General features: G+C 27.2%; 1 protein-coding gene across 2 annotated transcripts in view; it reads right to left on the bottom strand.

The window, feature by feature from the left end:
* Positions 1–24,238, bottom strand: part of LOC142321896 (uncharacterized) — a 160,331-nt gene that overhangs the window by 109,895 nt on the left and 26,198 nt on the right. The gene's annotated exons all lie outside the window — the stretch shown is intronic.

Below are 24,238 nucleotides of genomic sequence, written 5' to 3'. Positions count from 1 at the left end.
TTTAAGTGAACCAATATGTCAAAAATTTATATGAAGAAGTTATTAACTGATAATTTGTTTAACAGACAAATTGAGACAGTGAAAAAGCAATTGAAAATTATAGCTCTTTTTTTCAGAATTTATCTGATAAAAAAACAGAAAATTATACATAAACAAAGATGTTACGTTGTGAATATAATTTCGTAAAAAAGCCTTTTAATGAAAAAAAATTTCACAATATATATTATATATTTTAAAACTATTTTATGAAAAATTATTTTTAAGTTACTCATTTTGTAACGTGTTAAACATTTTTAATTATATTAAAATAGAGATTTAATGATATATACTTACGATAAAAAAGTGCAAAATGACTTAAGGTTTGTATTTTACTTATGAAAATTGGTCATTATGGAAGTAATAAATTAGGGATGCTAACTTTCCATAAACATTAAGTATTACTACAACCTTAATGAGTAGTCGTAACAAGGTTCATAGAAAAAAAAAACTCTTGCTCAGTTCTGCGCAAGAAGATCAACTTTTCGTTTTAGACGACGCCTTACTATTTTGCAGTCAGAAAGGTGCTGATTTCAGAATATAATGCACTACATACGTTCGAATAAACAGTAGAAGCTACATACAAGCATCAATTTTCAACTCGCTCATCACTATGACCACCGCATATGCGTCTATAAAAAATACACCACCTGCCTCATTTTTTCGACCTTTAATTAAGCGTAACTTAAGAACGGCTCAACCAAACCTCATAAAATTTTCACAAGCACAACTTCAGATACACTACTACAGCATATCTAAATTTCATTGAAATTGATCAAGTAGTTTTGGAGATTTTTCAACCACAGTACTTATATATATATATATGATGAAACCCCAGTTTAAGTGGTGGTTGGTATTTTCGTACTCCTCATACCTCAAAATGTAAGGAAAATTTATTCTCAATCCCCAACCTACCATGCAACCAAAAGTAATAACGTATTTTTTGTTTTTCAAAAAGTCGGTAATAAAAGTAGATTTAAACCAAGGAATTAGTGGTGTTTGGGTAATTACTATTAGAGCTTTAGCAATTCGTCCTGTTATAAATACAGGGTGAATTATATATTAATATATACTATTAATAAATACAGTCTAATACAGTTAGTTATAAATACTATTAAACTACAGTTTTCATTAACAATGCTTGTAACAGTGAAGAACGGTGTTTTAATTTCAAGTGAAACAGAATTATGTTTTATAAGAACCTCTAAAATGTAATTTTTTGGATTGAATAAAATTTTAACTATTAGTTAATTTTTTTCTAGGCTTACTTCAGTCCATCGTGAGTGTTAATTTTCTTAAAATTACACTTGTAATTATAATTGATTTGATTACTCCATCCATGTATTCCATCTTATATTTAAAAACTGTTACAGCATTATTATAAAACTGATAATTAAAAACGAATAATTATAGTGTATGAGGAATATTTAAATTAAGTACACATTAAAATATTATATTTTTAACACAATGTTGTCGTGATTGAGATAAATCTGAGATTTTAACAATATTGTGGCATTTATGACAAGTGTTAAAATGATTACTCTTAGGTTATATCAAATTAAATAAACATAATTATAACTTACAGCAAACAACAGCGATTGACTTCTAATTAAATTAATTAATGTTGTTAATTATTCTCTTAATTAATTTTTTTTTAAATTTCTATTTTATTTAACATCTTTGCTTTGAATAATGAACCATATTTAAAAAAAATATATCTAAAGTAGCACAGTGAATGAGTTTTAAGTTCTTTATTGTCAGAATTAAACTTAACTTTCGTTTCACGAGATTAACATTTTTTGATTGGAAATATTTCTTAATTTTTTTTATTCATCTCAAAGACATACTATATCAGAAAAATATAGCAAAAATTTCTAAACAGGACTTGATTCTGGAAAATTATATAAAATCCAAGGATAAAAAATTTGATTTTTGGTGATTAAAACCAGTAAAAAAATATTTTCAACTTAATTTTGTTTTGATTTAGTGAATTTTTTAAAAATGTCTAGTTATTTACAAATAAAAGCGTTCATATAATAGATGATTAAAATTTGGTATGAAATTCGTTTACGGGTTATTTGTTTTAGTTGTTACTACTTGGCTTGATGGATAAAAGAAAGAGAGAGAAAAAACTGTTATTTAATGTGGAAGAGAGAGATTAAGACGATGAAAAAGAAGGATTACATCCAAATGGCCCAGATCTGAAATAGACGGCAGCCGGTCCGGCGCTACTCGTCGCGACGCTCCAAACCCTCCCTTTTTAAAATACTACGGTGATGCAGAGAGAGGCGTTGGAACCTATTTACCGTTCCAGGCACGACCGGCCAAACATCTCCCTAATTTTCTAGCAAAATTGACAGACTTGTGCTTACCGTCAATTGCACTCTCTTATTCTTTATCTTTTATCTATTATTCAAATGAAAAGTCCTTTCTTTAACAATTTACAATAAATTGCCCTTATTTTTGTTTCTGTTGTGATAAGTAATTTACATTTTAATGTTGTGAATTACCTTTTAACTTTATTTTTTATACACCGTACTTCGAATCATACAACAACCTTAAATGTTGGAAAAATAAAATTGCTTCACAAAATCTCTAACGTCTTATTTTAACTAATATGAAAGAGAAAACAGACTGACTAAATAAATTGATCATAGTTAATTTGTTATAAATATGTTTCTACATACGATAACCACAAACGATTAAATCGATATACAGTCTACAGAATATTATTTATCTTTGAACGAGATTTAGAATTTCTGTTTTTGAGAAAAAAGAAGCTTATTTATCTTCTCATTATATTAGCAATTTCTCCTTTCTCTGAAATAAAACACAAATCCATATAGAGTTTCCAGTTTTCATATAATTTTAGTTATTGATTAATATTCCACGAATGGTATGGTAATAAACGTTTTTTCTCTCATACTGAAGGTTATAAATTTGAATCCTGATAAGGCTTGGTATTCCCAAAACGTTACAAAATTAATCTTTCATCATAAAAATTAAAAAAAAAGTAATAAATAATTAGAGTAAAGTAATCATATTTAGAGATACAACTCATTATCCATAGGTTCTGTAGATGAAGGGAGAGATAACACCAGAAGAAAATGGGTAGAAGAATAACAGATGGATTCCTAGAATATGAAGGAAATATAGAAAAGAAGAAAAAAACTGATATAGTGTGGTTCTTTGTAGAACGCTACGAAAAAAAATTCTAATTGCATGTCAGTCAATTGTTAGTAAATGAGCAAATAAGTAATTTGGTTTATTTATTGATATATTTTTGTATTAATATTCTGTTTAGATCCTTGTGTTTTATTAACAAAAAATAATATCTAGAATTCATATATACTAATCTAATAAGCTACCACTGCTATTAATCTAATAAGCAACCAACTGTAAAAAAAAACTTTAATTAATTAACCTTTTTTTAAAAAAAAATATTGTTAATAAATGCAACAATTATCTGGTGAAAATAATGGAAAAATCTATCGAAAAGTAAAACTAAGTACATGCAAGAATAGTTCATCCATCTTTTCAGATGAGCTGAAATGAATCTGTATAAAAAAAATTAATTTTGTAGAATTTTATCGGCCATGATATTTAGCATAAGAATTTATACTGTTTAGAATTATGTAGGCTTGGTATATTATAAATATTTAGCTGGCTTGATATTATATAGGCTGGTTTATACAGTTCAATTTGCTAATCAGTTATTTCATGTAGAAACTAAATTTTAAATAAAAAAAAAATTAAATAAATACCTCTATATTTTAAAAAACCTACTTGCAATAACAATTTAATGAATTTTTGGTGTTATTAATTGATAAAGATTGTCCGTTGTTGAAGACTTTTTAAACGAAAGATTAAATAATGAATTTTTTCCAGTTTTGAAAATGAAAAAAAACTGTTTTATTTCGCGGAGTTTATTATTTCTGACAAACATAAACTTTCAAAACACTATGAACTTTACAGATTTATATGATAATAAAAAGTTAAAATATAAAAATTGTAGTTAATTAAATTCTTTCCCATTAATAAAAATGAAAATAATCTTCAATCATTAATAAAATTCAAATAAAATATCTTACATTCAAATTACACAAAAAATTTATTCTAATTTTAGTCATTTTTTTTTTTTGTAAAAATTCTTCGTTTCATTTTCAAAGTTTTTGAACTCTTGCTAAGTTAGCTTTATTTATCCTTTCTGTACTCCAATTAATAAGAAATGCAAATACTGGCTTATCCGCGCCGTCATTAGATTACCCTTTTATCGTGAGAAGGATATGCTCTCCCTTACAAACTAGGGCATTTATAGAGTGAGGGAGATATTGATTTTTCTACATCTCTTTGGCTTTATATCCTTGTCGCTGTTCTCTTTATTCATTCGTTAGAACAAAATCGTTGGTGAATAAAAAAAATATATTATCCAGAAAGAATATGAGAGTTGAAAAAGTTATTCTTTTTTTGTCGCATAAAGAAAAGAAATTAAATTTTTCATAATACATTTTTAAACTCTCAAACACACACATACACATATGTTTTATATATATTTACATACAAGCATACACACACACACACTCACACACACACACATACACACACACACACTCTCTCATTTATCCACTCATACAATCGTACACATGTACACACAATCACATGAACAAAATGTATGGTTATTATATGGATCAAACTCCTAAGTATACAAGTGTGTATATGTTTTTTAAAAAGCGGAAAAATCTGTACTTTATTTTCCAGAAATCGAAAAATATTCCTCCAAAAAAAAAATAAAAATACAACTGAAGCACTGGTAAATGTGTTAATACAGAGAGAAATTAAAGAGATTTAATTTTCGTAAACATTTATTTTTGTCTTGTTTTAGAGCTTTTTTGAAATTTAATGGATAATTTAGTTATCTAAATCATCCATCTGGAAATACCTCCAACTATTTTAACCGATTATTTCTTTTGTAAATTAAAAGTAATTTTAAAAATTTATCTAATGGCCTGAACCCTGCGTTATGGATTGTTTCTTGTTAGCAACAAAGCGCTTCCCCAAGTTGTGGATAGGGGAAAGACTGTTAGTATGATGGTTAGCTGTAAATAGGCAGTAATCCGAATAAGTAATCGTGGACAGATACTGCCATTATCTGAGCTATCGTGAGGTCTAAAAGAATGATAATACCCTTAAAAACATCCTATAAAGCCGAAATACGGATGCTATGTAACAAGCAAATACTGAAAACAAATGAAAACCTTCACGTAAACAATTGCATGACTTTGTAAAGTAGATAGCTATGCTACCTTAAGGGATGGGTATTAGTTTTAAATATACAGCTAAACAAACGAATAATCTTTGAAAGGAGGCAGCAGTCCTTTCAGTAATTGTTGATAGCGGCAACTAAATGTTGGTTGATATGGTCTGATCAACAAAATCGACGCTAACATTCTTTAAGCGATGCGGAACTGAAAATAACGGAAAAGTAAAACTGTATTTTCCGAGGAAATATTTTTCGTTTCCTTTTTTGTTCCTTTTCTTGTTCTTTTTTTTGTTTTAAAATATCAATACGATTGTGTCCTTTCTGTAATATATTCTGAAGGTAAAGTATTCCCTTGATCGGACCTTCAGATGGAACTGGTTAAGAGGTAGTCTAAGAAAGTAAAATCCAGGGCATTTTTGGGGTTTGTGCATATTAATTTAGTTGCCTAAATATGAGTGGTAAAAAACAGGGAAAAATTGGAACCAAAAGGTTCATTAGTATATATACCGATTTAGCTTATAAATCAAGTTGTAATTAATATAAATAATTCGATCAAAGTGTAAATCGTTTATGAAGATTTTTAAAATAAAGTTTATAAAAAATAATATTAGATAAGAAAAACGGGAAATAATTTTAAAGCGATTTTTAGAACATTTTAATTCGTATAAAAACAAAAAAAAAGTCAAAATGTTGCTAAGTATTTAATATGAAAATAAAAATATAAAATTATTCGTAAATGTCGGAAACTTAGACTATTATTAATGTAATAAAAATTAAGAGTAACATAGTTACTGGGTCATTGAAAAAAATATTGTACTTATGAAGTTGGCGAAAATTGTAATTCGATGAAACTCTAGGACAGTGTGCAAAAATGATGATTTGTATAAACTATCACAATGGTTTACGGCTTAAGTTCAGTTTGCTATAGATCATTGTTATATATAGTTCTATTAATTGACAGAATTCATTATCTTTTTAGTTTTTACATTTGCTTATATATATATTACTGATGATGTTAAAGAAAACAATAGCGCTGCGCTATAAAGTTGATGAAAATTAAAAGTACTATCTTTTAACTTGGTTGTTTATACAAAATTGATTTTAATTTTTTCATATACGTTTCAATTTTGTCTTTCTTTATAGCCTATGAACATTTTTGTTATAGAATGTTGACACTGTAATTTCAGATGATAAAATACGATAATCATTTTATAGGGTATAACATATAATGAGAAGATAGTTAGATTTATTGGGAATTATTGGACTGAATATGGCAAAGAACAAAGTATTGAAAACTTGTGCAAAAGAATGACAGCAGACACCGGACGCCAGCAAATCTGTTGAGAGAAGAAATGAAGAGAAAACGCAAAAAAGAGCTACAAAGAAGAAAATAGAAAGGGAATATTTAAGAGAATCTGAGAGTAGTAAGTGCTCAGAAATGATAAATATAGAACAGATAAAATTTGAAGGGCATTGTGAGAAAAATCAGAGCCAAACTAAAAATGTAGCACTGTGAAAATAGCACAAGAAGAAAAGTAACACTTTAACAAAACTCATCTATCCTATTATGCAACAGAGTTTTATCGATGAAACGATGAAAAAGTCATGAATTGATTAAGAACGATAACGTATTTAAAAACAGATTAAATTATGCTTTAATTACAAATAAACTTAAGCTTATTAAGTATGATAAATATTTTAATTATAATAAATAAACATTCAAGAATTAAATATATATTATAAAAACGTAAATTTTAACTTAGCTTCAACAGTAATGTATTAAATAATTATTTAAAATTATAACAAATGGCAGGATGCAAAAAATTCTTACCTTTCAGTGCGGAAATAAAGCTAGTTTATTAAATAAAGTCTGTTGCCAACATAAAAGTACACAATTCTTTCTCGTGTGATTTTGCAATAAAATGCGCTGGTGGAGTAAATTTTGTTATTTTATTTGTCACTGAAACCGAATTACTCAGCAATGTCTGCTTATACGATCTGAATCCCTCATAGTGACTTATATACTATTAATAAAGAAATTTATTAATAGTATTATAATAATAGTAATAATAATATTATATATATAAAACGAGTATATACACATATTTAGTTTCAGTATATATATATGTGTGTGTGTGTGTGTGTGTGTGTGTGTGTGTGTGTGTGTGTGTGTGTGTGTGTGTGTGTGTGTGTGTGTGTGTGTGTGTGTGTGCGCGTGTGGGTGAGTGTGTGTATGCACGCACGCGCACCCACTCGCGCGCGCGTTAGTGAGTTACGGAGGGGAAATCATGTTATAATAATTTTATTATTAAAATTAGAAAGGTAAAAAACTTTAAAGGTATGAAACCTAATAACTATTAGTAGGGATTAATTAAAATATATATATATATATATATATATATATAAATATAACAAAATATATACAAATATATATAAAAAAAACGAAATAAACGATATATTTTTAATTGTTCAATTCTAGTATTGTACGATAAAAGTTAAGATAATTAAATTTTACTATTTTAAGTATAGATAGATATGCTTACAAACACAAGTTAAAAAAAAATTGTTGATAATGAAAATAAAGTAATGGATTGATAAAAAAAAAATATATATATAAAAAGAACTGATACGAATTAAGCGTGAATTTTCTAGAATGAGAGAATACATATTATCTGTTCATTTTAAGTTTTCCAAATAATTTCTCGCATTTTTGAGCTAAAATTCTCGTATTTTAAATATAAGAATGATTTCAGATTACATTACTCCATAAAAATTCAATTCAAATAGTTTTAAAGTCGTCCATTTAATTTCTTATTAAAAACTAAACACTTAAATTATAGGAAAACCTAAAATAAAATTCGACTATTAGAGAAACTTTATTTTCAAAATAATAATATTAATAATAATAAATCAATGAAATCAGTCTATTTAGTGAAAAGTAAGAAGTGAATATACTTAAGATACATACTGGTTGAATTAAGAATTTAGTTCTTTTATTTTTTTAGTGTCTGTTAAAAACTATAAATTCCTTTTCAGTTTTACAGCCTATATTCTCAAAAAAAAATTATTTAATTTTTTGGAGGTATTCTAGGAAATCCAGCAAACTTGATTAAGAATTTATCTTGTAACTAATGAAATGAGAAGATAGATGAAATACTAACTATAAAACAGGAATCGAACTTATTGTACCTTGATAAGAGTTTAATTTTTGATTAATAATTATTTCTATTTATAATTGAAATGTGTAGTTGCATAGCCAATTACTGCAAAAATAAATCATAAATCATGCCCAAAACGTTTTTTATTTATGAATAAAATAACTATTTTACATATTAATTAAAAATAACATAGTTAAATATTTATCTGAAAATTTTTTAATTAATGTTTTATAATTAAGCGACTAGAAGATGAGTCGTTGCATAAACGAATCCTAATTCAATTGTCAACCAAATATCATTTACACGAATGATAATCCGTATCTGGTTTTTTCATTCTATGTAGTGAATAATTCCCTTGGTGCATTCTGATTAAATAATAATAATGACAATAATGTAACAACTTTACATTATTAAACTTACAAATATTAAAAAAAAATTAAAAACTTATTTTAATATTTAAATTTAATAATTTTAACCTGAGTTAATAATATTTGTATATATTTAACAGTGACAATTATTTAATACTGCATTACAAGTACCGCATTTGCATTATATTGTATGTTTTGCATTGATGAATAAAATAGATTTTATTATTACGTGTATCACGCAAACTTTAGCGAACCCTTTTCACATTGTGGGCTACTGTAAGCTATGAAAATGATATTACAAACTTCTGACGCCAGTATATCGATAACGATTGCTGCTATAACAACATATGTTGTTTGAAAGCAACGTAAAAATAATAAAACGAAAAAAATAATGAAAGAATAGTAACATTTAATCCAGAGTGAAAAAGAGGGTTAAATATTTTATGGATTAAAATGTTAAAGAGTACTTATGGTCATTGACTTCCGCATTTTTCTTAATTAGTCCTAAGTGGTATGATGAGTGTTATTTTCCAAGCTTATTACGTATAGAATTTTTCATAATTTTATTATTATGCGTTAGGTAATTTCTCATAAATAATTGATAAACTATTTTAATGTAATTTTTACAACTAATGAATAAAATTATTTTGGTGTAGAACAAATTAAAATTTAATTTTTAATATCAAGATTTACGTAATAAAAAATTATTTAAAATTACAAAAGTTGGATATTAAATCACACTGCGTTTTTAGCTTTATTTCATTATTTTATTTTAGTGGCTACAATAGATAGATCATCCAGTTACAGTTAATTATGAAATATGAATTTTTTAACTTATGTAAAATGCCATACTGAACAGGGATTCAAACACAGGTTCTTCTGGATAAAAGGCAGACACTATCATTCCTCCACGGGAATGAGCTTATTAATAAAGATTGTTCTGCGTAAACATTTATTTATGTAATATTAAATTTTAATTAAACACCTAATGTTCATTAAATAAAGAAAAACTTAGAAGTTTGCGTTTTATTCTTTACCTTCCCACTTTTGTATTACATTAATATGTTATATTAATATTGTAGTATTTAAAAGTAATTTTAATTCATTAAAACATAAAGATCATTTATATAGAATTTATTTAGTGTTTAATATAAAACAAATACTGGAAAATTTATTTACAGTGTTATACAGTAAATAAAAATTTCAGTTCCTGGATCTCAAAATCCAAGTTTTTGACTTTGTCTGAAGAAATAATTCTGTAGTTCTAAAGAAATTACGTAATGTAAAAAGAAAATTTCTTATCCGTATTTTGTTTACTTCCAAGAAGAATAGCAGAAGAAAATTTGTTGAACTTTTTCGTATTAAAAGTAAAAGAACAAAATGCAATTCTATAAAATTTAAATTAATTTAAACATCATATTTTAATTGTAATATTTATTGTTACATGTCATCAATAATGTAAGTAATGTAAGTTTAATAAGTTATAAAGAAATAGGGCGAAGGAGTTAATAAAAACAATATTTATAAAAAAAATTAAGTTTACTTCTTGCTTCTTTAAATACAACTTAGAACGTTGTAAAATAGGTATTAAATCCTATTTAATCTTAGATGAAAAATGTTTAAAAATCTAGAAAAAAAATTGACGTTAAAAATGTATTATAAATCCCTAGAGAATAGATTCATTACGTAACGCAAACTTACACCATAACACTTACTTAAATACAACCTAAATATATAATTAAACAGAATTAATACTGATATGATACGCTTATTTATCTGGGATTTTTAAATTATATGTAATGAGTCGTCATATTTTGAAATTTTTATAATTCTATGAAAAATAAAACAAAGAAACAATCAATTCGTCTATAAAACAAACTCTTAATAAAAACACTGTATCCGTGTAATAAGCTGTAGAAAAAAATTACCATCCTTGATATGGTCAGTTGTGTAAAACAATTAAGTACACTTTTTTTGATCGATGAATTATTTATTCACCACAGAATCTTTCAAAAGAAGCTTGCGCGTGGGAACATGAAAATGGAAATTTATAGCGTATGAAAAATGCCATGACTAACCGGGATTCGACTTGAACATAAATTTGTAATACCTTGGTTTAGTATAAAATTTCAGTATATAATTTTTTTTCAAAAAATAATATGAAAAAAGAAACAGCTGAAGATGAGATTTCTTATGCTCCGAGAAAATCTAGTCTTTCGGTGTAATGAATATTAGGAGAGCTCATAAATTCAGGATGGTTTTATTAAATTTTCTTAATAAGTATCTAGATCCTAAGCGAATTTAATGAAATTAAATGGAAGTTTATTAATGGAAATTAATGAATTAGAAGTTGTTCAAATAAGATGAGTAAGGGAATTAATTCGCTCTATGGTTATTAAAGTGAAAAGGAGAGAATAAAAAAATTCAGTTTTAGAATTGCATATAAATAATTTTTAATTAATTATGTTACTAAAGATGGTGAAGAGCTTAGAAAACCGCTACTATTTTTTTGTGATTGCCTGTTAACTTCTCTACTAACCTGTCCGATTCTTCTACGGTGAACAGAAAGCTGTAATCTAGTACAGATTGGAGACTTTTTACATAACAGAAAAAAGTACTCTGATATATTGTCCACAATAGACGAACCACAAAATTAGATTGCAAATAGCTTAGGCCAGTGAAATTCATATCTCGTATAATAGCATAAAAAAGTGAAGCAATTTTATTACAGAAACAGAAAAAAAGAAAGTATCCAAAGAATCAATCATTGAAATTAATTAAATTTAAAAAATTCTACAGAATATTAATTTAAAATCTGTAGATTTACGGATGGTATTATCCAACACAATGTGTCCTGATATATCTAGGTACTGTGTGCGCAGATACTTCAGCACTAAAGTAAAACTTATTATAATTTCTAATACCATTCCTAGGTTCCAGTACCGACGTTCATTAGAATATACAACCATCAACCAATACATTCCAAAAAAAAAAATTGATCATTAAAATTTCTTTTGAACATTGATAAATTAAAATAATCCCAACTGAATATTCTTTATTCTTAAAATGGTCGGGGAATTTCTTATTCACGCAAAAAATAAATTTGTGTTGAACTCCCTCGATTATTACAGTTTTGGAAGCTCTGTCTGTTCCAAATTACAGAAGCATTTTCAAAATGAGTTTGCACAAGCAATCTGCAAAGCAAAGAACAAGTATTGACATTTCCGAAACGACTTTTTTATCAAATTTTCCAGACCAAACAGTCTTTATATTTTCACACAATGAAGCTGATGTGATCAACAAAAAGAAGCTTTAAGTCAAATATGACACTGAGATTTTCGAAAAGATTTTCTCTTCTCAAACACCGGCCATTTAACTTATATTTGAAGACAAAAGTACTTGTATTCCGGGTTCCGACAAGATAGTGAAGATATAATGGAATTCTATTCCTTCTAGCTTATCCTACAGAGTTATTAATGCAATCCTAAAGCCTGCATCATCTTCGTTTTTAACTATAATATAAATTTTAATTTCATCCGTAAAAATAAGGTAATTGCACGAAATAAAATTCTTTATATTTTTAGTAAGATCATGAAAAGAAGAGGGAAAAGGATAGAACTTTGTGGTACACAAAAATCATCTCCTTTTACCTTAGAAAGGGTATCTCTAAGGCGGGGTTTAAACATTTTCTTCCATGAGTAGAACTAAATCCATCAAACAACAACATCACTAAAACCAAAAGAGACAGTTTGTGCGACAGTAGATGGTGAGGTATTTTATCAAAAGCCTTTTAGAAATCAAAGTACACAATATTGACCTGAACATCTGCTCAATTACAGAAGGAAAGGTTTTTTTATTAAGTAGGAGTTTGTAAGGAATTAGTAATGTTTTTCGGGGTAAATTATCATAGTATATGTGATAGAAAAAATTAGATCGGTTAGTTCCTCTATTAATTTTTAATCTTTACATCTTACTCGATTGATTAGACTTTCCCCCATATAAGTTTATTATTAATTTTTCCAAAGATAATTATTATTCAGCTTCTAAAATTAAAATATTAAAAATTTGGAACTAAATTACAATTTTCGATTAAAATCTTAGGTAATTTTTGAAATATTTTAAAACTTATGTAGTAATAAAAATAAATATATTTAGATAAGGAAGCTGTTTATATATAAATTTGTAATCTTTAATAATATTGTAAAATAATTCATTAATTTTTGTTTTATTTATGTCTTTCATTCTTTATTTACCTCAAAAATGTTCATATGAGTTATATTATTGCTATATTGTCAAATATCTTGCTGTTCTGTCAGTCCTTCTAATAGCAAAATTCTAATAAAACTGAGAAGAAACAAATTTTCCGCTGTCTCGTATTGCAGAAACTAATATTCCTCTCATGTATCAAAAACCAATACTGAAAGTTTGAGTTGGTTTATTACTTTTTGAAATAAATATAAACAACTAAGTCTATTTTATTTTAATTTCAAATATTAGAAATTATTTTACAGTCCAGAATGAAAACACACTCGCACCCATATTCAGTTGAAGTGCGCGCGCGCGCGCGCGCGCGATATACTTGAAGTACACCGTATTTGAAGTAATATAATATTCCTACTTTTATATTTGCAGTGAAAATCAGGTTTGTTAGTTTAACTGGTTGATTTATACAATGATTTAAATAAAATTATACAAATTATTAACTCAATCAAACCATATTAGGTTTATAAATGAACATTTTCTCAGAGGAAAATTTATAATAAAAATGAGCATTTTTAAATATTCGATAGGATCTCATCCAGACATAATTGAATCGCTATCCTGTTCAACTGGAAAATAATAAAATATAAATTTTTATTTTTATAAAATATCATTTAAAAAAATATAAATCGGTTATTATTATTATTATTATTATTATATTATTATATATCGATATTTTCTTAATTTCAAAGTATAAATCCAACAAAGATTGCAAAAACGTAAATATATCTAAAAATATATTTAAACGTTTAGTACTTTTAAAATATCTCAAAAAAAAGAAGTGAATTATAAGTGTAATTATATATACATGTGATCCACTAGGTGTCGCTAATGACAAATAAGGTTGATGAGACATTAAATAAATAAAAACAAAAAATGTTTTCGTTTTGTTGCTTTTGAACCTTGCCATCAGCCTAATAAATATGTCGTTCTGTGACGGTTTATTTTTTTTCTGTTTAGCCTCTGGAACCACAGTAAGATATTACTTCAGAGGATGAATGAGGATGATACGTATGAATGTGAATGAAGTGTAATCTTGTACAGTCTCAGGTCGACCGTTCCTGAGATGTGTGGTTAATTGAAAAACCCAACCACCAAAGAACACCGGTATCCACGATTCATTATTCAAATCCGTATAAAAGTAAACTGCCTTTACTAGAATTTGAATCTTAGAACCCTCGACTTCGAAATCAGCTGATGTGCGATGACGAGTTCACCACTAGACCAACCCGGTGGATTTCTATGACGGTTTTTAATTTTTAAAAACATTGAAAATATATGATTAAACTGTTGGAATATGTGTATAAAAAAAAATTAAATAAATTAAAAACTAATAAACAATTTATTAGATTAAAAGTTCGTTTAAGATAATTTTGATGTACTCTTGTGTATATTAATGCTATAAAAATAGAATATTTTTATTCTATCTAATAGGATTTTCTTCTGTGACGTCAATAGATGTACTTGACAAAGGTTTTAGCCGTAAAACTTGTAAATAACGTTTTTACATTTGACTATTTTTTTACGTCTTTTATTAAAATGGTGGGTGGATAAAGTGACAAATGAAGAGGTATTGCGACAAATAGATGAAGAAAGAAGAATTTGGAAAAATATAGTTAAAAGAAGAGACAGACTTATAGGCCACATACTAAGGCATCCTGGAATAGTCGCTTTAATATTAGAAGGACAGTTAGAAGGAAAAAATTGTGTAGGCAGGCCACGTTTGGAATATATAAAACAAATTGTTAGGGATGTAGGATGTAGAGGATATACTGAAATGAAATGACTAGCACTAGATAGGGAATCTTGGAGAGCTGCATCAAACCAATGACTGAAGACAAAAAAAAAATAATTAAAATTAGCCAATTTTATAAATTTATTTCAGGTTATATAAGAAACTAAATGAAAGAAAATTGTTAAAAACTAAAATAAAATAATCAGAAAATAATAAAAAGGTAATTTTTACACACGCGAATATTTTTTCATCTATTTATTATTAATACACAGACCCAAATTAATTTCCATTTCAAAGAACTATAAAATCACTACAAGTAATCATCTTAATAGTTTTCAGACTACAGCTTAATTGTACAAATAAATCGAGATATACTGGATGAACAACGTAAAACCGAACAAAGCCGGCTCAAACTATAATTATTTGAGCTCAATCTTAACGCTGCTACTGTCACTGCTACTACTAGCAGCACTACTGGTTGTATATCTTACTACTCTCATCTTTTGTTGCCAGTTGTAAACTATATATTCTTCAATGGAACATAGTTTCGTTCTTTGCAATTGTGTTCTTTTTAAATACCTTATTAGATGAGAAATGGTTGCTTTAGTGAGAGCTATGGTTGCTTTAATGTACGCTATGGATCTTTTTCAAGAAATTAGTCAAATATTTCCGGAAAAATTTGATATTCCAGCAGAGTGGTTCGCACTACAGAGTTGGTTTCAATCGAAATATAGCTCCAGAGGCCATAGCCGATATTCAAAGAAGAATTTCTGCCAGTCCAATAAAACTTATACGTAAGTTATTACAACAAAGTGTGTAAAATACACACCTTGCCGTACGATTCTTCATGATTAAAATTTGAAATCGTATCGGGTAACAATTGTGAAACAATTTCAGAATTCAAACCAAACCTCTTAATTACTGCGACTGGTTTCTCAAAAACACTGTCGATGGACAAATACATTCGATATTGTATTTCATGTCAGATGAGGCATAGTTTAATTTTTCTGGGTATTATATTTTTTGTACAATCAGATCTATATGACTGAAAATCCTCATTTGATTTTTGAGTGTGTACTTCAAGATAAGAAAATGGATGTTTAGTGTGTTGTGCTGTTTCTGATAATCGTATAGAGGGGACAATATTTTTTAACCGGATTCTCAACACAGAAGTGTTCCATATAATTTTCGAAGAATTCTATGCTCGGTTAATAGATCATTCTTACGGTTTCTTCCAACAAGACGGAACAACGTGTCACACAACAAACGATCCACTAGCAAGCGTCATACAGAAGCTTTCACAGAACTGTCAGCAGAGGGTGGTATTTTTTGCGTTTTCCTATTTACGATTTTTTCCTTTTGAGCTATTTGAAGGATAGTTTATGAATCAAATCCCCACAGTTTCGATGAACTGAAGGCGAATACTAAATAAAAAATTGACGGCGTTGAAAACAACCTTTTGGTCAGGGAAATTTCAATATGATCATTTTAGTACAAAAGTACATCGCTGTGCAGGGCGCTCACTTTAAACATCTTTTGTAAAAATAAGTGAACTTTTGCTGATGTACGTAAATTCACAGTTTAATTTAATTTACGTTTTCATTTTTTCATTTCATTATAAAATATTATGTTTCGCAACTGTGTATAAACTGTAGCGGTTTTAAGTTGTTAACCTAACAACTAGCGGTTTTAAGTTGTTAACCTAGCAACTAGCGGTTTTAAGTTGTTAACCTAACAACTTAAAACCGATATAGACTGTAACCTTATAACCGATTATAGACTGTAGCCGTTTAATGAAAAGTTGACCTACAGGTATCCTTTTATAATTCTTGCTTATCTAAAGTACCAATTGAAAAAACCTATATTATCAAATGAAATTTTTTTCTAAATGAAACTGGGTTACTTCTCTTTTTTCGTTTAAAATAGTGTTGGTAAATAAATTAACGCATCCCATTTACTGAACGGTGTAATCTATATTAGGTATATTAGATTACGTAAGTAATAAAATAAAAATGAAATCTTCATATTTTTTTCAAATAAAAAAATAAATATTTTTGAAAACTAAAATTTTTTATATTAAATCTTTTATTTAGTTTATATTTAATGTTATTTGTAGTACAATAATTTCTCAAATTGTACATAAACATAATCACAAATTGAATTCATAATTGAATTATGTTAATTTATGTGAAAACCGTTGTAATACTGTCGCTAATCTGTTAATAATATTAACTGCTTAACTAGCAGTTGCATGAATTATTTGTATTATTCTGTAATATTAACTGATTAAATGATATTGTTTGTATTAATGTAATGAATTATTGATATTGTTAATTAATGATCTTGAACATTATTATTGGTTAGCAAATCATACTCCTCGTTTGAAAAAAATCGTAGGGTAAACACTGCTATTTTAATTTGATCTTCTACCTTTATTAATTATAATAAAATAACAAAAAAAGGAAAAAAATCAGTTTAGAATTCCTGTAAAATTTATGTTAGAAAATTGAAAAATAATAATAACAGATAAGTAGCAGATAAAAACTAGAAATATTAATATTTTAAAATTCTATCTACTTTTATGGGCTATACAAAATTTTTTATTATAATCTTAAAATAAAAAAAATAATTTCTTGTAAACCTTAAACCGTTTGAAACACAGTTTTAATTTCGTAGAATTCAGTATGTTTCAGATTTTTTCTTTTTCTGAATTACAATAATTCTGAAATACAGTTCCTTATCTCAAAATGAAAGAAGACACATATTCACTTAATAATTTATTCTTTTGAGATTAGATTAGTTTTAAATAATAACAGATTTTTAATTTCTCAATTTTTAATTTTCTCATCGTAACCATTACAATTATTTTAAATTAAAATTTTTACTTTATAATTTTACTGTACTACAATAAAAACAGTAATTCATATTAGATTATCTTCTGTAGTATTTAACTACCGTTTCTGAGAAAATTCACTTAACTGGACCCAACAATCAAAGTACACTATCTTAATAAAATAGTTCGTAGATAAAAGTAGTTTATTAAATCATGATATGATCCTTACAGTGGTATCGTAACAAAAAGTTGTCATTATTTTGATTACATTTTCTGAAATAGATATTTGAAAAAATGTATCCAATAATTAAAAATAAAGAATGGTCCATTTAAAATCGGTTGGCAACCTCCTTTTCATCACAATTGGATATCTCTGAACATTATCTATACTAGAGTCTCTATTTTTATTTTTTTATTTTATAATTTAAATAAAAACTATTTGATTAGCAATGTAATATCATCATTTTAAAACAATTTTACAGTTATACCAAACATTTAAAAATATTTTCTTATTAATCAGTTAATTTACTGATAGCGTTTAAAAAAGTTCATGAATTCAGACATAAATCTACTTACAAAATTAAGATTTTTATTTCTTTGACTAAGTAAGGGTATACAACTTTGAACACTTTACAAAATTTATTATCCCCGAATTTCTGAGATTTTATTTTGCTGTTAAAAAAAAATATTATAGATTTAAAAAAAAATAAAATCGCAAGTATCTTTGAAAAATCAATTTTGTTTTAATGATGAGGATTTTTTGGATTAAAAGTTTATTCCCTAGGATTATTAAACAACATTAAATTGGTTCCGGTTCGGATTCAAAGTAAAGAGAATGATTAGCTAGTAAAAGAACCCGACATCTATTTAATTGGGTTTTAAGTAAAATAAATAATTTTGATAATGCCAAGTTGCCTAACTTAAGTGGACAATTACACTAAAAAAAAGAAAAAATAACAAAAAATTCCTGAAAGAAAATTACTTATCTAAATTATAAATTTTGTTTTAAGTATTAACTCTAAGATATATATATAACAAATAGTTCAAAATAGCAATTTCACAAAATAAAAATTTAAATGTAATTTTCTATAAAAATAGATAAAATATTAGTCTATTTAATATGATTATTGCTTGATAAAATTTGACCTAGAAGAAAATTAACCATCTGTTTTTGATCGATCGTGAAAGTTAATATCGCCAGACGACTTAATATGCTTATATAAGTTTTGAAATAAATAAGAATGATTATCGGAGATCTCCGTGACCTTTACCAACTTTGGTTGTAGGGTGTGGGAGTGCCTGGAACAAAAATAATAGTGGGGTGTAAGGGTAGGAAGGAAGGAATGGAAAGAGTTAAAATTCGACCGATCAGCTACTTATTCCTGCAAACAGACCTCAGAATGGCGTGTTCGTATCGCATTTATATCCACATTGCAGGCAACTGACTGACCAGTTAAAAATTCTGCATATAAAATTACTTTAAATAATTCTTATTCGGTTCTATTATAGAATAAACTGCTAATGTTATATTCATGAAATTAATAATTTATAATGAATAAATATAACAATAAAAGAAAAAAAATATATATTATATATATATATATATATATATATATATATATATATATATATAGATATATATATTTTAGCAAAATGTTTAATTAAATAAATAATATATATATGTAAACTATAAGTTAACAGTATTTCATAGTTTTCTGAATAAAAACTTTTACTAAAAACAGATACTGATTAAAAATCAAATATTAGTAAAATAAAAAAATAAAAAAAATGCATTTACAAAATAGTAATAATTTATTTTGGTTTTAACAAATAATTTCGTTTTCATGTGTAAAATTCATTTTTGCACTAACATAAAAAATTTTAAATTATTAAAATAAAGCATTCAAATTCATCCTATCGATTTTATAATTACATTCTTTCTGGAAATTAATGTTTTCAATTCAAAATAATAACGTTTCAAATAAAATTTTATCAATCAATACAACATTCAGTTACTGATAAAAAATCTTGTTATCAACGATCAGAAAAAGACATAACATTCAATTATCTAATAGCATTCAATTATTTAAAAATATCATAATTAAAATAAAGAAATAAATATAAAACAGATGCGGTAGCTATAATTAATAGTTAATAGAATTATTTTTTAGAATAAATAATAAAATTATTAAAAAAAAGTTGTAGATGTAGGTAATAATAAAATACGACATATATAGGCCAATGTTACTTTTGAATTACTAGCTTAACAGTAACATAATTTAAAAATTATACGAAGTCCCAGAAGCAAAACATGTTATGTTGTCAATTATAAGTGTTAACTTTATGCTTTATAAGAAGAGGGTGTGTAGTGAATGACATTACTCTCAGAGAGAGCAACTTTGACTCACTAGTCAGAAGTTCTACTTCACATCCATTAGAATCATAAGAAAGCCACAGTTAGGAAAAGGTAAATAAATTATTGCACAGCTTTCTGTAGAAAAACAATTTATAAACATTGATCCAAATCAGTTGGGAAAAACAGTAATGTGGTATAGAAAACCTTATAAAGGTTTTTAAATATTTTGTAAATATATTCAATATTTATTATCAAAATAAAATGTTCAATAATTATCATATTTATTGTAAAAATAAATATTTAGTTACAATTCGTTTAAAAAAATTTCATCTTAACAGTAGGATAGAATTATCGGTAAAATTATTAATTTTTTTCCACATACTGCATTGTTTTTCTCTTTTATATTTATTACTTTCACAGAGAGCAAAGAGATCTCTACTTTGTCAGAAATCCGTTTTATTTAAAATCAAATTAAAAACACAATTTACAGGAAAAAAATTGTAGAAGTATTTATGTTTATCACTTCAGTAAATTTCTCTACGAAAATAATTTTTTTTTATTATAACGACACAGCAACTTTACAATTTGGTCACCAAGGTAATTGAACAATAAGTAAATAAAATTTATATTTCAACTAACATTAAGTAGTCAGACTCAGCGGCTGGTGGCTTTACGATAACAACGAAATGATAGAAATGAAGTAGAAGTGCACTCTGTACAGCCAGACCATAAAGTCACTTAATTGAAACGATAAGGCAAACCAAGAATGTTGTTTCTTAGCAATCTTGAAAAATCACTGATCGTGTAAACCAATAAATTGACTGCCAAATAATTCGGGTGCCGATCCAAACGATCTTGATACCGTAGACTAACAAGAGATATTTCCTCCCGAACTGTTCGCAACTAAAGATCATTATATATGAGACTGCTGCTTATGTACCAGGGAATGTTTAGCATTTTTGCAATGTTTTTTGTCTGGTAACGGTCAAGAATGTCGATACTGAAGTTGCATGCTGTACCCCACAATTCAAGCCTGTAAGTACAAACAGACTTCAGAACTAATTTATAAATCAATAATTTACTTTCTACAGATAGCCGAGATCTATGTCTTATTGCCAATACATGTTTTTAAACTTGAGATCCAACTGTTTCCGCTTAGATTTGATATGTTTCGCCCAAGTAGATCGTCGGTCAAGATGAAAACCCAAACATATACAGTTCTGAGATCTCGGAATTTGAACAATGAAGATAGAAACAGGAAGACAGTGTTCCTTACGAAGGGTGAACGTGATGTGCTTTGATTTTGTTTATTTTATTTTCCAACATGTAAGCCACGATTCGAAAAGAGTGATATAATCTTGTACAGAGACGCAGTAGCCGGATCTTCGTGGACAGCAAGAATTTTAGTATCGTCAGCAAACGTTGCAACTGTGGTATCTGCCGTAATTGGCAAGTCAGCCGTAAACAGATGGGTCCGAGAACGCTTCCTTGAGGTATCCCTGATTGTATAAGGAACAAATCCGTCAAAACCTTTCCATGTTTAACCTGAAAACACCTGTATTCTAGGTAAGATTTTAGCATTACGTAGAAAACATGCAGTAAACCCTTTTTCAGTCTATAGAGCAACCTACATGCCAAACTTTATCAAAAGCCTGACTGACATCGAGGAAAACTGCTGAACAGTACTGTTTATCGTCTAAAGCATTATTTATAACGTTAACAATTCTGCTCGCCTGCTCCACAGCAGCATGTTGCTTCCTAAACCCAAACTGATGAGCCGGAATTTGATCGTCCACGAACCGCTTGAGTCTTTTCAAAAAGAGCGTTTCAAACATCATAGACAGTACAGGAAGCAGGCTGATAAGCCTATAAGACGTTAAATTGGTCGAGTCTTTACCCGGGTTTACCGTCATAATTATCTGCGAAATTTTCTACGCATCAGGAAAATAACCAATTTGAACAATAGCATTAAAAATCAAAGCAACCAAGCGTATCGAATGCCGACGTAGTGCCTGGAGAACCGACCGGTGATCAAATCATACCCCGGCGCCTTTGCTGGATGTATTTCATCGTTAATGACTGAAGAGACCTCGTGTACTGTGAAGCGCGTAATTGGCAAGGACATTTGGAAAGGAGAAACAAAATAATCGGAGATTTCTTCGATCTCCTCTGGATCTGCCTCGATGTTATTGGGTTGGAATATGACGGAAAAGTGTTCAGACAATAAGATCGCCTTCTCCTGAAAACTTCTTGCCCACGTTCGGTTAATGTTACGGAGAGGAGGAATAGACTGCAGGGATCTCTTGAACGAGTTCGCAGCTTTCCACAAGGTGTATCCAGAAGCCTGTCCATCAGAATTATTCTCAATGTAAGATTGAAATGAAGTGTTCTTAAATGCCCGAAGTAACCTTTTTAGTTCTTGAGAAGCCCTGTTAAATCTTCCTTTATCAGCAGGCCATCTCGTAATCTCCGGGGTTCTTTTCTCAAAAATAATATACGTGAAAAAAAAGAAGCAATATACGTGTAGAAAAACTAATTCTAATAAATGCTGATCTCCGTGGTGCGATTGGTAGCGTCTCGGCTTTTCATCCCAGGTCCCAGGTTCGAATCCTAGTTAGGCATGGCATTTTTCATACGCTACAAAATCCAGTGTCTATATCCCACGCACAAGCTTCAAGCTTATGTGGCGATATCATAAAGAAAAAAAATTGTTAAAAATGATATGTTATTTGATTTTATTCATATAAAAAAATAATTAATGACAACGAGATCTAATCTATTTCTAATTTTAATGTCGGTATTTAGTTATTTATTTTATGTGATTTTAAATAAACACATTTTATTTGTAAAATACTTATTAGAACTGACCGAGTTAGATATAATATTAAAATATTTTTTTTCCATATCTTATCTTAAGTATTTGAAACGATTAAATACATATTTTTTTATATATTTAAAAATTTAATTTATTATTAAACAAAATAGGTTTTAAAGATTATAACTTCTAAGACATAAAATTTATTTAAGGTTTAATAAAAAATTGATTATTCCGTTAAAAATTTAATAATATATTCTTAATGTGATAATTTACAGTTCGATGAAAATAGGTTTTTTAAAAATAAATATTAAAAAAAAACCATATCCAGAATTAAGCTTTTATCTTGTAACTATAATATATTATGTTCTTACTTAAATGCATTATATAGTCCACGTGTGCATGTTAAGAAGTCACATTATGATATGTACATCATACCAGTGTTAAAACAATTCAATCTGCTTTTCATGACGCTAATGACTTTACAGTCATTAATAACAAATTAATCAAAATATTACATTATAAAAACTACATAAAACAGCATCACATTAATCTACATACCGTCATTACCTACATACATAATAAAATATAAATAAGTCATATTTTCTTATAAACAAAAATAAGTAAAATAATAACAATTATTTTTTTGAGAAAAAAGGATCATTTTATTGTTTTTTTATGATAATTTATTATTTTGTATCTGGAATTAAAAAAAAAAAGGTATATGTGAAACTGGATGTCTCCTGCCGGGTGGGATTTCGTAGGTAAATCCTATACCATACTTCGTCACTTAAAAAACTTTTTGTGGTCATACTATTATATTTACTTTGTGGTAATTAATTTCTTTTATTAAAAAAAAAAAAAAAAAAAAAAAAAACAATTATTGCTTATGGCTAAATAAATAAAATTTTTCTAACTTTGTAGCTATTATATAAACATATTGTTCTGATTTTAAAGCTTTATTTTTATTCTTGCATAAGTGATATTAAAGTTTATAAAAACAAATAGTTCAGTTTTAACAGACTAATTTTTTTTTATATGGGCCCTATAGTCAGAAAATTACGAATAATTTTATAGTGCGTAGTAAATGTTTGACATTTGCAGAAAATCAACATAAAAAACATGGTATTAAAAATAAGTTTTTATTAAAATGACATACTTTTAGTATATCATTTTAATAAAAACTTAAAATCGATATGCCCAAATACAGATAATAGTGTTAATAGATAATACAGATAATAGATAACAGTTAATACAGATATAATAGTGACAGATAATAGTGTTATAACTAAAAGAAAGATTTCCAATTTAAATGTGATAGTTTCGAAAAAATTTCTTTATAAAAGAAAAAATGAGTAGACTGAATTACTGAATAATTTCAAAAAAGTTCAACGAATTAAAAATACGGAATGGAAAT

This window comes from Lycorma delicatula, chromosome 3 (genome assembly GCF_047948215.1).
Source record: "Lycorma delicatula isolate Av1 chromosome 3, ASM4794821v1, whole genome shotgun sequence".
NCBI classification, from domain to species: domain Eukaryota; kingdom Metazoa; phylum Arthropoda; class Insecta; order Hemiptera; family Fulgoridae; genus Lycorma; species Lycorma delicatula.
This window is presented reverse-complemented; position numbering and strand designations above follow the sequence as displayed.